The 13,005-nt window shown below is 32.9% G+C and overlaps 1 protein-coding gene across 1 annotated transcript in view; it reads right to left on the bottom strand.

The window, feature by feature from the left end:
- The window catches only part of LOC118195984 (U3 small nucleolar ribonucleoprotein IMP3), a 156,916-nt gene that overhangs the window by 132,424 nt on the left and 11,487 nt on the right, over window positions 1–13,005 (bottom strand). The gene's annotated exons all lie outside the window — the stretch shown is intronic.

The following is a 13,005-nucleotide window of genomic DNA, read 5'->3' as shown; positions in this document are numbered from 1 at the left end:
GACTGAGCGGGCTTCCCATGGCTAATCCCTCAGTTTGCTTGTAATATTTATTTTGGAAAACAAAATGTGTTTGTTTCAAACAGAGTTGAGTGAGAGAAATTAGCTCATCAATTTCGATGCAAGAGAAATGAAATTCGCGAAGTCTGGTTTCTAGACATCTTAATGCACCCTCCACTGGGACATTGGTGAATAATGATTTTACATCAAAAGAAACCATGAGTAAATTACGAGGAGAAATGTATTTAACCTTTTTTACAAACTGTATTGAATTTTTTATGGTGTAAATGTTATTGTCTAATAGAGTGGAAAATCTAGAAACTAAATATTTAGCTAATGGATACAAGGCAGTACCTAAATTTGATACAATAGGGCGGAAAGGAATACCACTTTTATGAATTTTCCGAAGAGCATATAATCTGGCACAATTCGCAACAGATGGGATAAGCGAATGTTTTAAGTTGCTTGAAATGATTTGCGAAGATTTGATCGCAGTTTTTATTTTGGATAAGTCCGAAGGTGAAGGATCTTTAGGGATCGGATTATATGGTCCTTCGTTTAAGAGTTTAGTGACACCATCGATGTAAGTGTTCTTATCCATGACGACTATCTGGCCACCTTTGTCGGCCTTTGAAATGACAATATCCGGGTTAGAATGAATCTCGCGCATTGTAGCTCTTTCTCTCGCAGTTAGATTTGGTTTCAAAGGTTTATTATTGAATTTCACATTATGAGCGATAAGATGCCTAATCATTTCTTTCTGTGAATCTGAAACTTTACTGAACTTGAAAGCTTTTTCGATAGGAGCCAAAATCTTTGGAATCGAGGGTTTACAGGTTTGTGAGAAGTTAAAATTATATTTTAGAATTCTCTCTTGTTCTCCTGAAAGACTAACATTAGAAATATTAACTATTGGCTTGATGTTTACAATGGGAAGATTTTTTGAACTACTTGAACTGGAAGACTGTAAAAGAAGTTTTTCGAATTTAACTGCAAGGGTGTTTTTATGACGGTTAACTGCATTCTCCGTTCTAGACCAAGACTTTTGTTCAAGGGCAGTGAATTTTGGATATGTTTTAGCGAGTTCCAGATGAAGCTTATAGAGTTCATGTTCAATTTTGGACAATTGTTGACGTGTATCCCTTTTCACGGACCGAAGTAAGCCAAGTTTGCAATTTAACAGAATTCTTGAAACGCGACTCGAAGGTTTTTGATTAGATTTGATTTGAATAAAATTGGGGATCAATTTTTTACATTTACATTTAAGTAAAAAGTCAAGATGATTCAGGAATTTTTGCCGTTTCAGGCGTAATTTAGTGAAACGATTAACGGATGAAGGCATGATAAACAATGCAGAAAATCAAACTAAATTAACTGAGCAATAATAAAGTACACACAAAATAGCAGAAAAATCCCTCACTGAAATGAATAGAAAAAAAATGTTTGTAAGCAAAATGCATGAAATCAGACAAGCAAAGCACAATATCCAAATGTACAAAACATAAACATAACTTGAAAATTGCAAAAATGTACTCGCAGAAACTCCTACAATCACAAAATGGCGGCCACACCACGTGCAAAAAAGAAAGCAAAATGTAAGCCTGTTTGGGGCTTCTATAATTAAGACACAATAACACGCCAAATAAATACTGATTCAGAAGTCAAACAACAAAAATCAGCGTTAATTCACAAAATTTTCACAGGACTAGTTTCGATGGTTTTACCGAACCATCCTCTTCAGCTGCAAAACCGCAAATGAACAAGATAGGAAATAATGTTTAGATAAGATAAGAAAGCCTGGACAAGAATAAGTGGCGCCATCTGTTGGCGAAACCAGAACTAAAACATAATTTCTCTAAAAGCCGAAGGCAAATTTGGATTGGAATTAGGATCGTTAACTAGAACAGAAAGATTTTTATGAATGTGAAATGCCTCTAGAAAATCCAGTTCTCCAATGGAAGATGTTTTTTGAATAGTTTTGGCAGCAGAAAAATTGAAAGTGTGATTTTCGGACCAACAATGTTGAGCAACAGAAGACTTCTGTGTTTCCTTTTTTCTAACATATGCCTCATGTTCTTTGACGCGAAATTTTAAGGCTCTCTTAGTTTGGCCAATGTAAATTAAACCGCACTGGCAAGGAATCCTATAAATACACCAGGAATTCATATCCGGAATGGGGTCCTTGAGTATAGAAGTTGGAATTTTATTGATGGGAGAGTAAACAACCCGAAAGTTAAATTTCTGCAAAATATGTGCAACTTTATAGCTAATTGATGGAAAGAAGGGAATGACAACAGAATTTTTATAATCTCCTAAAATAAGAGTGTGGCTTTTAGTGTGTTGAGATGAGAATTTTTTAACTGCTTGATTAATAATGTTGGGTGAAAAGCCCCTGTCGATAGCTATTGCTTTTAAATAATTTAGTTCTTCATCAAGGGCTAGTTTGGAGGAGCAAACTTGAAGAGCACGGAAAACATAGGAATAAAATGAAGCTAACTTTTGTTTAGTCGGATGACATGATTTAAAGTGTGGTGGAAGGCAAACCGATGAAGGTTTACGGTAAACTGTAGTACTGAAGTTGGATGTGTTACGTGTGACCAGAATGTCGAGAAACGGAAGAGAATTGCAAGTCTCAAGTTCAAAAGTGAACTGAATAGCAGGATCAATAGAATTCATTGTTGAAAGAACTCTATTTAAATCATCTTTATTACCTTCGAACAGGGTAAAAGTATCATCTACGTAGCGGAACCATGCCGGGAAGTTTAAAGTTTCAAACAATTTTGATTCATAATAATGCATGTAGATATCAGCCAGGATGGGACTGAGCGGGCTTCCCATGGCTAATCCCTCAGTTTGCTTGTAATATTTATTTTGGAAAACAAAATGTGTTTGTTTCAAACAGAGTTGAGTGAGAGAAATTAGCTCATCAATTTCGATGCAAGAGAAATGAAATTCGCGAAGTCTGGTTTCTAGACATCTTAATGCACCCTCCACTGGGACATTGGTGAATAATGATTTTACATCAAAAGAAACCATGAGTAAATTACGAGGAGAAATGTTTTTAACCTTTTTTACAAACTCTATTGAATTTTTTATGGTGTAAATGTTATTGTCTAATAGAGTGGAAAATCTAGAAACTAAATATTTAGCTAATGGATACAAGGCAGTACCTAAATTTGATACAATAGGGCGGAAAGGAATACCACTTTTATGAATTTTCCGAAGAGCATATAATCTGGCACAATTCGCAACAGATGGGATAAGCGAATGTTTTAAGTTGCTTGAAATGATTTGCGAAGATTTGATCGCAGTTTTTATTTTGGATAAGTCCGAAGGTGAAGGATCTTTAGGGATCGGATTATATGGTCCTTCGTTTAAGAGTTTAGTGACACCATCGATGTAAGTGTTCTTATCCATGACGACTATCTGGCCACCTTTGTCGGCCTTTGAAATGACAATATCCGGGTTAGAATGAATCTCGCGCATTGTAGCTCTTTCTCTCGCAGTTAGATTTGGTTTCAAAGGTTTATTATTGAATTTCACATTATGAGCGATAAGATGCCTAATCATTTCTTTCTGTGAATCTGAAACTTTACTGAACTTGAAAGCTTTTTCGATAGGAGACAAAATCTTTGGAATCGAGGGTTTACAGGTTTGTGAGAAGTTAAAATTATATTTTAGAATTCTCTCTTGTTCTTCTGAAAGACTAATATTAGAAATATTAACTATTGGCTTGATGTTTACAATGGGAAGATTTTTTGAACTACTTGAACTGGAAGACTGTAAAAGAAGTTTTTCGAATTTAACTGCAAGGGTGTTTTTATGACGGTTAACTGCATTCTCCGTTCTAGACCAAGACTTTTGTTCAAGGGCAGTGAATTTTGGATATGTTTTAGCGAGTTCCAGATGAAGCTTATAGAGTTCATGTTCAATTTTGGACAATTGTTGACGTGTATCCCTTTTCACGGACCGAAGTAAGGCAAGTTTGCAATTTAACAGAATTCTTGAAACGCGACTCGAAGGTTTTTGATTAGATTTGATTTGAATAAAATTGGGGATCAATTTTTTACATTTACATTTAAGTAAAAAGTCAAGATGATTCAGGAATTTTTGCCGTTTCAGGCGTAATTTAGTGAAACGATTAACGGATGAAGGCATGATAAACAATGCAGAAAATCAAACTAAATTAACTGAGCAATAATAAAGTACACACAAAATAGCAGAAAAATCCCTCACTGAAATGAATAGAAAAAAAATGTTTGTAAGCAAAATGCATGAAATCAGACAAGCAAAGCACAATATCCAAATGTACAAAACATAAACATAACTTGAAAATTGCAAAAATGTACTCGCAGAAACTCCTACAATCACAAAATGGCGGCCACACCACGTGCAAAAAAGAAAGCAAAATGTAAGCCTGTTTGGGGCTTCTATAATTAAGACACAATAACACGCCAAATAAATACTGATTCAGAAGTCAAACAACAAAAATCAGCGTTAATTCACAAAATTTTCACAGGACTAGTTTCGATGGTTTTACCGAACCATCCTCTTCAGCTGCAAAACCGCAAATGAACAAGATAGGAAATAATGTTTAGATAAGATAAGAAAGCCTGGACAAGAATAAGTGGCGCCATCTGTTGGCGAAACCAGAACTAAAACATAATTTCTCTAAAAGCCGAAGGCAAATTTGGATTGGAATTAGGATCGTTAACTAGAACAGAAAGATTTTTATGAATGTGAAATGCCTCTAGAAAATCCAGTTCTCCAATGGAAGATGTTTTTTGAATAGTTTTGGCAGCAGAAAAATTGAAAGTGTGATTTTCGGACCAACAATGTTGAGCAACAGAAGACTTCTGTGTTTCCTTTTTTCTAACATATGCCTCATGTTCTTTGACGCGAAATTTTAAGGCTCTCTTAGTTTGGCCAATGTAAATTAAACCGCACTGGCAAGGAATCCTATAAATACCCCAGGAATTCATATCCGGAATGGGGTCCCTTGAGTTATTCAAATCAAATCTAATCAAAAACCTTCGAGTCGCGTTTCAAGAATTCTGTTAAATTGCAAACTTGCCTTACTTCGGTCCGTGATAAGGGATACACGTCAACAATTGTCCAAAATTGAACATGAACTCTATAAGCTTCATCTGGAACTCGCTAAAACATATCCAAAATTCACTGCCCTTGAACAAAAGTCTTGGTCTAGAACGGAGAATGCAGTTAACCGTCATAAAAACACCCTTGCAGTTAAATTCGAAAAACTTCTTTTACAGTCTTCCAGTTCAAGTAGTTCAAAAAATCTTCCCATTGTAAACATCAAGCCAATAGTTAATATTTCTAATGTTAGTCTTTCAGAAGAACAAAAGAGAATTCTAAAATATAATTTTAACTTCTCACAAACCTGTAAACCCTCGATTCCAAAGATTTTGGCTCCTATCGATAAAGCTTTCAAGTTCAGTAAAGTTTCAGATTCACAGAAAGAAATGATTAGGCATCTTATCGCTCATAATGTGAAATTAAATAATAAACCTTTGAAACCAAATCTAACTGCGAGAGAAAGAGCTACAATGCGCGAGATTCATTCTAACCCGGATATTGTCATTTCAAAGGCCGACAAAGGTGGCCAGATAGTCGTCATGGATAAGAACACTTACATCGATGGTGTCACTAAACTCTTAAACGAAGGACCATATAATCCGATCCCTAAAGATCCTTCACCTTCGGACTTATCCAAAATAAAAACTGCGATCAAATCTTCGCAAATCATTTCAAGCAACTTAAAACATTCGCTTATCCCATCTGTTGCGAATTGTGCCAGATTATATGCTCTTCCGAAAATTCATAAAAGTGGTATTCCTTTCCGCCCTATTGTATCAAATTTAGGTACTGCCTCGTATCCATTAGCTAAATATTTAGTTTCTAGATTTTCCACTCTATTAGACAATAACATTTACACCATAAAAAATTCAATAGAGTTTGTAAAAAAGGTTAAAAACATTTCTCCTCGTAATTTACTCGTGGTTTCTTTTGATGTAAAATCATTATTCACCAATGTCCCAGTGGAGGGTGCATTAAGATGTCTAGAAACCAGACTTCGCGAATTTCATTTCTCTTGCATCGAAATTGATGAGCTAATTTCTCTCACTCAACTCTGTTTGAAACAAACATATTTTGTTTTCCAAAATAAATATTACAAGCAAACTGAGGGATTAGCCATGGGAAGCCCCCTCAGTCCCATCCTGGCTGATATCTACATGCATTATTATGAATCAAAATTGTTTGAAACTTTAAACTTCCCGGCATGGTTCCGCTACGTAGACGATACTTTTACCCTGTTTGAAGGTAATAAAGATGATTTAAATAGAGTTCTTTCAACAATGAATTCTATTGATCCTGCTATTCAGTTCACTTTTGAACTTGAGACTTGCAATTCTCTTCCGTTTCTCGACATTCTGGTCACACGTAACACATCCAACTTCAGTACTACAGTTTACCGTAAACCTTCATCGGTTTGCCTTCCACCACACTTTAAATCATGTCATCCGACTAAACAAAAGTTAGCTTCATTTTATTCCTATGTTTTCCGTGCTCTTCAAGTTTGCTCCTCCAAACTAGCCCTTGATGAAGAACTAAATTATTTAAAAGTAATAGCTATTGACAGGGGCTTTTCACCCAACATTATTAATCAAGCAGTTAAAAAATTCTCATCTCAACACACTAAAAGCCACACTCTTATTTTAGTTGATTATAAAAATTCTGTTGTCATTCCCTTCTTTCCATCAATTAGCTATAAAGTTGCACATATTTTGCAGAAATTTAACTTTCGGGTTGTTTACTCTCCCATCAATAAAATTCCAACTTCTATACTCAAGGACCCCATTCCGGATATGAATTCTTGGGGTATTTATAGGATTCCTTGCCAGTGCGGTTTAATTTACATTGGCCAAACTAAGAGAGCCTTAAAATTTCGCGTCAAAGAACATGAGGCATGTGTTAGAAAAAAGGAAACACAGAAGTCTTCTGTTGCTCAACATTGTTGGTCCGAAAATCACACTTTCAATTTTTCTGCTGCCAAAACTATTCAAAAAACATCTTCCATTGGAGAACTGGATTTTCTAGAGGCATTTCACATTCAGAAAAATCTTTCTGTTCTAGTTAACGATCCTAATTCCAATCCAAATTTGCCTTCGGCTTTTAGAGAAATTATGTTTTAGTTCTGGTTTCGCCAACAGATGGCGCCACTTGCTTATTCTTGTCCAGGCTTTCTTATCTTATCTAAACATTATTTCCTATCTTGTTCATTTGCGGTTTTGCAGCTGAAGAGGATGGTTCGGTAAATCCATCGAAACTAGTCCTGTGAAAATTTTGTGAATTAACGCTGATTTTTGTTGTTTGACTTCTGAATCAGTATTTATTCGGCGTGTTATTGTGTCTTAATTAATCTAAAGGTTTTTAATGTGTTAATCTTATTGAAATTACTTTACAAATGTTTAGAGTACACAAAATAAATTTTTAAATAATATTGTAATATGTAATTATTTGTGTATGATTATCAAGAATGCCCCAAACTTTTATCATTAAACACATAAAATTTTTTATGTATTTTATAAAGATAAAAGGTATTTTCTCCCTTCTTTCTGCATGCCTTCGTGGTGTAACGGTTAGCACACTCGGCACATACTTGAGAGGTCCAGGTTCAAGTCCTGGCGAGGGCATTGCTCATTTTTCATGTACTCCTGCTTCCAAAAAAACCTAATGACTTTACAAAGAGAATTATTTAATCTCTTGTTTCCATTAAATCACAAATTATTTTTCTCTTTTGAGCTTATTAACCATTCTATCCAATTTAAATAAAAACTTTATTTGGCACTTTTCCGTTTTGCCATCGCCAATTAATGGTACAACTGATGCCAAACGGCTTATCCTCACTTGCAACCTTTTACGCCTCATTTTCAAAAGAAGCCATTTCTTATCAGATTGATTGTTTCTTTCAATACTGCACACAATTAGAATTTTTACCAGATAGTTCAATTTTATGCCCTAAGGCCATTCACAGTAATTAAGTCAATTAGGAAGCAATCACAGCGCTCACCCGAAGGTGAAAATATAGAATAGGAAAATTCATCAATTTTAATGAGAATGCACTAGCGAAGTAAAGCACTGTGGTTTTACATAATTTCTGAGTAAGCTATTCGTACAAATTGAAATAATTCTTGCATCCCAAATCAAGATTTAACTTGAAATTAAAGTAGATAATTACTGAGAGAATTAGATTTTTGTAGTGTAGTTTGCATGAGATGAGATCACATGATATGAACCGGTGAATCAGGATGTTGAACCATGAAAGAATAGTAAATTCTTAATGTCTTTTTACAAATTTATTGTCTTTATTTATTGGCTTTGTATAAAATTTTAAACGATATTAAAATGTTTATGCCTTCATAATAAGAAAAATCTTAGAACTAACATATGTTAACATTTTTTTATGTGTATACTGTATGTTGTCGCCAATAAAGTTTGCCTGGCGAAATTGCGCCGGTGAAACGGAAAAGTACCCTTTATTTTTTTAATTCATTGATTAGAAAAACTGACTAATTGGTTAGAGAGCAAATGATAATAACAATAAGAGAAATATAGCTGACAGATGAGATTCAAATTATTAGATATATACTTCAGAGCTCAATTCTGATTTTCTTTGATATCAATACACAATAATAAATGGTTTATACTTAAATAATGAAAAGCGCATCTTATATTATAATCGTATAAAACAGAGTTAATAGATGTTGAAATTTTAAATTAGCATAGAATTTCCTTGCAAGAGGAGTTTACATCATAATTCCATATGCAACTATTGATATGAGTCAAGGCAAAGGGATATTAATAGGAGCCAAGGCAAGAATATTGAAATGGGAGAGAGACAGTCTGGATTTTAAATTTCACTGTATTGTACTTTACGTTAAGATCTTCAGCATGAGCATGCCTCAGTCAGTAACTTCATCCAACACTTCAAGAAGAACTGCACTTTCGCTTTCCTCTATTTTTCTTGAAATCGACTAAATGTAACTGAATTTTGTTAAGAGACTCACCCAAATTGCGATCATGTTATTATTTTTCCTTCAATAGAGTTATGGGCAGTGGTGAGCTACAAAAGGCATAGACCTTTGTTAAGTTCATGTTTAACTTGGGAGTCCCTAGTTCTATCTTTTTGTTTACATATTTACATCACAAAAAACATGTTTTGTGTGTCATAATCCTGCTTACGCTTATGTTACTCTAGGATTTCTTTTAGTTTCATTTACTTTCAGTCAAATACATTGAGATAGCCTAAATTTTAAACAGGTGTTGGAAAATGCACTCCGTTTTCAATAAGTGTATCTTTGGATGTCAAACTGCTTAAAATCAGGACAGTCGGCTGAAGTCTCTTTTCTTATTTACTTTTACAAGATGGAAGATACACAATCTTTGGGCAACCTTCTACAGAATTTAATCCTAAAAATTAGATAAAAAATTATTTTGAAAAATTATGTCTTGTCTTTAGAATCTTTCCGAAGATGGACTGATCTGAATGACAAAGAAGATAATGTGTAGCAGCTGCTCTCATAAATCATGCAGAATAATTAATTTCATTCTTTATTTTTGTAATTTATGTGCTATTATTTCATTTTTTTTTTTAATTTTAGTTTTTTTTGGTTTCAAAACATTTTTTTTTCATGCACAATTATTTGCAATTTCTGCTTTTATAAAAAAAGTAAAACATTTAATTAAAATTTGATATTTTGTTTTTATAAGATAGCACTGAAACTTTCATAGCTCACCAAAAGGCTCAGTGATGAGGGTATATAAGTTGTTGCTGTTAAAGAAACAGGTAACAATAGCTGTGAAAAAATATCTGCATTTCTACTTGATTTGAACTATAAAAAATATTTTTAAAAACATGGTCTGTAAAAATATGATTCTTTAATGAAAAGTAACACCTAGGAACTGGAGATTTTAAAAAAAGCAAAAAGAAAAAGGTAAATCTATCTATTGATACATAACTAGAAGTTCCACTATGGGTTAAAAAAAAAATACACAGAAGCCATTTTTTCATATATATGCAAGTTTAGATTTGAGCTGATTACACCTAAGACATAAGGAAAAATAATTCACTTGTATATGCTTATAGCATGAGCCCATTTCTCAAACAGAAATGAAAATGGAAAATCTAAATGTTTTGATTATCACAATTCATTCCATATGAAACCAATTTTGAACATGCCCACTGATATGTTGAGAAAAGATTTTAACTGAGATTAACATAAATATATGCATGATTTTACATTGGCTGATTGTTTTAATAATGCATATTTCTGTTTTTCTTTCCCTCATTCTTTATTCACTTTTTTCTTAGTAAGTTTCTTAGTAATTTTTTTCTTAGTACTTTTTTCTTAGATTTAGAAGTTGAAATTAACACAGAATTTCCATTCAAGAAGTTGAATTCACATTATAATTAATTTCATTTGGCACTACATGATGAAGTGCACCCCTTCTTTGCTGTATTTTTTCTTAAACTGGCTAAACCTAACAGAATTTTGTCATATAGACTCATCAACCTGATAAATCTCTACATATAATAAAAGAAAGAGTCTGTCTGTGTGTGTGTGTCTTTCGTTCACGCTGCACGTAAGCTAATAGACCCACGGCTACGAAATTTGGTGGTACATAGGTGCACCTAGACAAGAGCCAGTGCACCTCGAAGCGATTTTTTCGAAATTCGAATTAGAATTTTTTTATATTTTATGTTTTATGACGAAATCACATCATTTTGAGACATAATGGACTATAGGAAAGCGAGATTTTACTCTACACACTCTATTTTCACATCGTCATGAAACAAAGCACTTAGCTATTTTACAAACTTAAAATAAATTTTGCATTTCAATATATCGATTAAATATGAATTTATTTAACAAAGGGAGCTTAACACCTTTTCAATGAGATCTTTTCTAAAAAAGTTTATTTTTAAAAATGTATAGCTTATTTTTCTTTGATTTTTGGACACGTTAAACTTTCATCCTTACGACTGCTTTTACAAAAAGAATTTTCGAAAAATAATATTTTTTATTTTTAAAAAAATTTTTAAATGAAGCTTCCGAGTACACTTTTCACATCTCTCATCTTTAAAAATGTGATTTTGGCAACAATTTTCTTTTCTTACTGTTGTAGATAGATTTTTGATGAAATTGCATCATTTTGAATAGTATCATTCTTTTAGAAATATGGGTTTGGCAACAATTTTTCATCGTATTTCTTTTGTCACTGTTTTTAAGAGATTGGCATATTTCATTGTCTTTTATATATATATATATAATACTTTTTTTTTTTTTTTTTTGATAAAGTTGTTCTGCAGAGCAAAATTCTGCGCGGAATTTTATGTTTTTTGAGTAGCTTTCATGTTATTTTTTGCTTATTCACTCTTTGTAAGATATTGAAAAGTTTTGCATGATTTTTTTTTTTTCTTCAATGGAAAGTTGGTTAATTTTTTTATTAGGATAATTAACATTTGTATTAAGGGATATAGCTTATTTCATTGTAAATTTTTTCTATTGAAAATATAAGATAAAATATCATTAATTATACTTTGCTTTTCAGAATTTTATGTTTTTTGTATTCTTTTATGTTATTTATTGCTCATTTCACTGTTTTTAAGATATTGAAAAGTTTTAAGTGATTTTTTTTAGGAAACAAAATTCTTAACCTCTTTTATATCATTTGAGTTCTTAAGATTTTGCAAAGGGAAGTTGGTTAATTTATTTATTAGGATAATTACTATTAAGGGATATTGCTTATTTCATTCTAATTTTGTTATACATAATAACTTTTTTTATGAAGTTGTTCTGCAGAGTAAAATTCTACGCAGTTTTTAAATTTAACGTTTGGTGTTCCCTTCAGCCATTTTTCCGGTACATTTAAAAGTCCGGCAAAGGCTGGCAGCAAAGCTGCTAGTAAATAAATAAACAAACATAATGCATAAAGCTATTCATACAATTTATGCTATTTATGAAGCAATGGTAGAAATCTAGAACTTTGGGTTCTGTTGCACTGGACTTTCAGTCAAGATCTTTAACTCTGAAGTGATGATTTCATCAGCCACTTCAGGAGAAAAATACATTTCTCTTGTGTTGTATATTTTGGTACTTACTGGCACCCGTCATAATTGTGTGACAAAGGTGCCACATATGGTAACCTATGGTAACCATTTTATTTCATAATCTAAATAATTGAGCAATGGCATTGTGAAAAAGCAGGAAACATAAACATTAATCCAATATTTAAAATAAGGCAAAAAAAGCAACCTAGTATCTGGCATAGATTTTAATCAAAACTCTATTGATTTTGAAAGCAAACAGGTACAAGCCTCTCTTCATCAGAAGCAAAAGAATTCTCCGAAGGACACAGGATTTATCATCATATTTACACCAAAAACAAAGGGAGGAGCAAACATGAATGTAGCACTGTCTGTCGAGGGGAATATTAATGAAACATGAAAAAGTAACATATCATAATTTGCAATTCTAATGCTTTTAAAAGTCTAACATCTTAATTTTTCATATTTCATAACAATTTCCCTAGATAGATGCCACTACGCTCAAGTTTGCTTTGCTTTGCTCTTCACTTTTGATGCAAATATGGCTGTAGCTATTCCATTTCTTGCACAATATTTTTACTCCTGATGAAGAGAGACTTGTTCCTGTTTGCCCTTGAAATCAAGAGTTTTGATAAAATCTACTCCAAAACACAAACTTGCTGTTTTGCCTAATTTTAAATTTTATTTATGTGTTGCTTTTCTCTCTTAATCAATCCAACAATTTTCCATTTGGCTTTGCAGCTGTTTTCCTGCTATGTTTCCCAGAAGCAGATCAACATGGATTGTAGGGCTTGATAGTACTAAATTGCAAACTAAACATCAGCACAGCACTGTTTGCCACTACTTAGATTTTTACTAATTTAATTCACGTGGCATCA

This window comes from Stegodyphus dumicola, chromosome 12 (genome assembly GCF_044657685.1).
Source record: "Stegodyphus dumicola isolate Sdum_Otavi_A_Nest chromosome 12, ASM4465768v1".
NCBI classification, from domain to species: Eukaryota; Metazoa; Arthropoda; class Arachnida; order Araneae; family Eresidae; genus Stegodyphus; species Stegodyphus dumicola.
Note: the sequence above shows the minus strand (reverse complement) of the source record. Positions and strands in the feature narration are given on the sequence as shown.